The sequence below is a fragment of the Schistocerca cancellata genome, chromosome 7, assembly GCF_023864275.1.
Source record: "Schistocerca cancellata isolate TAMUIC-IGC-003103 chromosome 7, iqSchCanc2.1, whole genome shotgun sequence".
In the NCBI taxonomy this organism is placed as follows: Eukaryota; Metazoa; Arthropoda; class Insecta; order Orthoptera; family Acrididae; genus Schistocerca; species Schistocerca cancellata.
In genome coordinates, this window is record NC_064632.1 from 298,673,471 (window position 1) to 298,677,937 (window position 4,467).

The 4,467-nt window shown below is 54.7% G+C and overlaps 1 pseudogene; it reads right to left on the reverse strand.

Annotated features, from left to right (window-relative positions):
• Positions 1-2,083: 2,083 nt before the first annotated feature.
• Positions 2,084-4,467, reverse strand: part of LOC126093738 (large subunit ribosomal RNA) — a 3,002-nt pseudogene continuing 618 nt past the window's right edge.

Consider the following 4,467-nt stretch of genomic DNA (forward strand, 5'->3'; position numbering starts at 1 on the left):
TGTGTTGATTGTTATCCCGTTTGTTATCCCGTGTGTTTTTTGTTGTTCCCTTATTTCCAGGTTGTTTATCTGTGATTTCTTTTGCATCTTTTACCCTTGCCCCTACTGCTTCTCTGATTTTCATGCCCCTTAGCGTGTCTCTTAGTTGTTTGCTTGGTGATTTATGTTTCTTTCTTTTCTCTTGGGGGTTAGTCTCCATAATCTGTCCTTTGTATAAGTCTTCCTAGTAGAAGCTGATATGTGGGGCATTCTTTGGAATTTGGAGCTCTACATTTTCTTTTTCCCCTTCTATTGCATGGTATACATGTCTCAGGTCTGTTCTTTTCTGGGCACTCTTTCTTGTTGTGGTTGTCCGTTCCACAGTGACCACAGGTGGGGTCACCCCAGGTGCAGTACTTCTGTACGTGACCCAGATCCATACATCTATGACACCTGGGTACCACGCAATAATCTTTGACCGCGACTGAACTATACTCCACATATACTCTACCATTTTGTATGAGTACTTTTCTCAATGTTGGGGAAACCTCAACTACTTGATGTCCCGTATCTCTGTCTTTTCTCCCCATTCTAAATTTTGGTCTAAATTCCTTTTTGAAGTCTTGTAGGCTCATTTTTTCCTCAAAGTTCTGAGTGTAAATACACTCCGTTAGTTCCTCTGGTGTCAACCTATTTGACACATCAAATACAGTCATTAATGGCCATCTTTTCTTTGTCCTCTCACATATTACCGATCTCTGTAAATCTTTGTGCCCCATTATTGTGTTCCTATCCTGTTGGGTAGGAGTTTCTACTATGACTGCGTTTTTTGCAACTACTACTTTGTTTATTTTGACTTTTGCTTTGGTTGGATTAATTACTCTTGTGAATATTTCCTTCACCTCTTTTACGCTCTGTCCTTCTTTTGGCTTCAAAAATAATGCCACTCCTTGTTTTGCTGTCACTTTCTCTATACTCTCTTTCATATTGATTTGTTGTTTCTGTGGTCCTCCTGCCACCACTGTGGCGTATGTTTTTGTTTTTTCGGCTATTATTTGTTTATTTTGTCGTTCCAGCTCTTGTATCCTTCCTTCAAGCTGGCTTTGGGCAATTGCCCATAGGGCCAGCTTGTCTTTTATTTCGTTTATTCTGTCGTTGCTCATTTTCCCTTTATCTGTCACCAGTAGCGCATTTATCTCCTTTAGCCTTTCGGCTGCGCTCTTTATTTCATTTTCATCGTTCACTTCGTATCGCTCGGAAGTCTCTCTCTCTGTGTTTACCGCCATGATTTCTGAGAGAGACCAAAGAGTTGAGAGCCCGTCTCTTTCCCCGGACCGGCTCTTCTGGCATGGGGGGAGGCTAATTGCAGCTCGCTCACCAGTCCCGCCCCTGGACCAAGAGCTTTGTGAGCTGCCGGGTTTAGCGCGCCGTTTCCAGCGCACTAGTCCCCTTCCACGACTGTGCCACTGGGGATTTCACCCGTCCCTCCCCGGCAAATGCCCAGCGCATTCCGGAGAGGCGGATTCACCTCTCGGCCTTCGCCCCCTACTAGGCCGAGTTTCCACCCTAAGGCCTTGGACCCAGCCCTACTCAGGTGCTGGGTCGGTCCCCCAGACTTTCGGGGGTCTGGCCCCATCTAACCTAGCCAGGGACGTGTTACCACGCCCTGGTTTGGCGGAGCATGCCGAAATCCCCGACATGGCGCTGAGCCTTTGCCGGCTCAGGCCACGATCCCTCCCCAGCGAGTACAGCCGTGGGAAGAACTGGACAGATGTTGTGTCCTTATTGACGCAGCTCCCCCTGCGCCACGCACCCTTTGCTTTCGCTTTGGGTTGGGGGACTTTTAACGTCGTCCATGACGTGAGGAACTGCAGTGGCAGGACCGCAGGGTTCCGGGATCGTCGTGAGACTTACCCTCATACCCCCGCCCAGCCACCGCGCTCAACTCAGGAGAGACAGCTGTTATGTCTCTCGTAACGCAGCTTCCCCTGCGCCATGCACCCTTTGCTTTCGCTTGGGTTGGGGGCATTTAACGTCCTGCCATGACGGGAGTTTTACGTCCTGCCTTGACACACGACAACCCACACCTATCGACGCAGCCCGGAAGGTGTTAAGGGAGTCAGTCCGGGTCTTATATGTGGAGTTTTACATCATAGGGACAGCGGGAATCTCGTTAATCCATTCATGCGCGTCACTAATTAGATGACGAGGCATTTGGCTACCTTAAGAGAGTCATAGTTACTCCCGCCGTTTACCCGCGCTTGCTTGAATTTCTTCACGTTGACATTCAGAGCACTGGGCAGAAATCACATTGCGTCAACACCCGCTAGGGCCATCGCAATGCTTTGTTTTAATTAGACAGTCGGATTCCCCCAGTCCGTGCCAGTTCTGAGTTGATCGTTGAATGGCGGCCGAAGAGAATCCGCGCACCCGCGCGCCCCCGGAGGAGCACGCTAAGGCGGACGCGGCCTCGCAGCAAGGAAGATCCGTGGGAGGCCAAGGCACGGGACCGAGCTCGGATCCTGCGCGCAGGTTGAAGCACCGGGGCACGAACGCCGCGCAGGCGCGCGCATCCTGCACCGCCGGCCAGCACGAGGCCAACCAACGGCGAGAGCAGACCACGCCCGCGCTAAACGCCCGCACTTACCGGCACCCCTACGGCACTCACCTCGCCCAGGCCCGGCACGTTAGCGCTGACCCACTTCCCGACCAAGCCCGACACGCCCCGATCCTCAGAGCCAATCCTTATCCCGAAGTTACGGATCCAATTTGCCGACTTCCCTTACCTACATTATTCTATCGACTAGAGGCTCTTCACCTTGGAGACCTGCTGCGGATATGGGTACGAACCGGCGCGACACCTCCACGTGGCCCTCTCCCGGATTTTCAAGGTCCGAGGGGAAGATCGGGACACCGCCGCAACTGCGGTGCTCTTCGCGTTCCAAACCCTATCTCCCTGCTAGAGGATTCCAGGGAACTCGAACGCTCATGCAGAAAAGAAAACTCTTCCCCGATCTCCCGACGGCGTCTCCGGGTCCTTTTGGGTTACCCCGACGAGCATCTCTAAAAGAGGGGCCCGACTTGTATCGGTTCCGCTGCCGGGTTCCGGAATAGGAACCGGATTCCCTTTCGCCCAACGGGGGCCAGCACAAAGTGCATCATGCTATGACGGCCCCCATCAACATCGGATTTCTCCTAGGGCTTAGGATCGACTGACTCGTGTGCAACGGCTGTTCACACGAAACCCTTCTCCGCGTCAGCCCTCCAGGGCCTCGCTGGAGTATTTGCTACTACCACCAAGATCTGCACCGACGGCGGCTCCAGGCAGGCTCACGCCCAGACCCTTCTGCGCCCACCGCCGCGACCCTCCTACTCGTCAGGGCTTCGCGGCCGGCCGCAAGGACCGGCCATGACTGCCAGACTGACGGCCGAGTATAGGCACGACGCTTCAGCGCCATCCATTTTCAGGGCTAGTTGCTTCGGCAGGTGAGTTGTTACACACTCCTTAGCGGATTCCGACTTCCATGGCCACCGTCCTGCTGTCTTAAGCAACCAACGCCTTTCATGGTTTCCCATGAGCGTCGATTCGGGCGCCTTAACTCGGCGTTTGGTTCATCCCACAGCGCCAGTTCTGCTTACCAAAAGTGGCCCACTTGGCACTCCGATCCGAGTCGTTTGCTCGCGGCTTCAGCATATCAAGCAAGCCGGAGATCTCACCCATTTAAAGTTTGAGAATAGGTTGAGGTCGTTTCGGCCCCAAGGCCTCTAATCATTCGCTTTACCGGATGAGACTCGTACGAGCACCAGCTATCCTGAGGGAAACTTCGGAGGGAACCAGCTACTAGATGGTTCGATTAGTCTTTCGCCCCTATACCCAGCTCCGACGATCGATTTGCACGTCAGAATCGCTACGGACCTCCATCAGGGTTTCCCCTGACTTCGTCCTGGCCAGGCATAGTTCACCATCTTTCGGGTCCCAACGTGTACGCTCTAGGTGCGCCTCACCTCGCAATGAGGACGAGACGCCCCGGGAGTGCGGAGGCCGCCGCCCCGTGAAGGGCGGGGAAGCCCCATCCTCCCTCGGCCCGCGCAAGGCGAGACCTTCACTTTCATTACGCCTTTAGGTTTCGTACAGCCCAATGACTCGCGCACATGTTAGACTCCTTGGTCCGTGTTTCAAGACGGGTCGTGAAATTGTCCAAAGCTGAAGCGCCGCTGACGGGAGCGATTATTCCGCCCGAGAGCATCCCGAGCCAACAGCGGCGCGGGTCCGGGGCCGGGCCAGGTAGGTCCGTCATCCGGGAAGAACCGCGCGCGCTTGCCGGGAGCCCGAGCGCCCAAAGGGGCGAATCGACTCCTCCAGATATACCGCCGAGCAGCCAGCCAGGACACCGGGGCTCTGCCCAACAGACGCGAACCGAGGCCCGCGGAAGGACAGGCTGCGCACCCGGGCCGTAGGCCGGCACCCAGCGGGTCGCGACGTCCTAC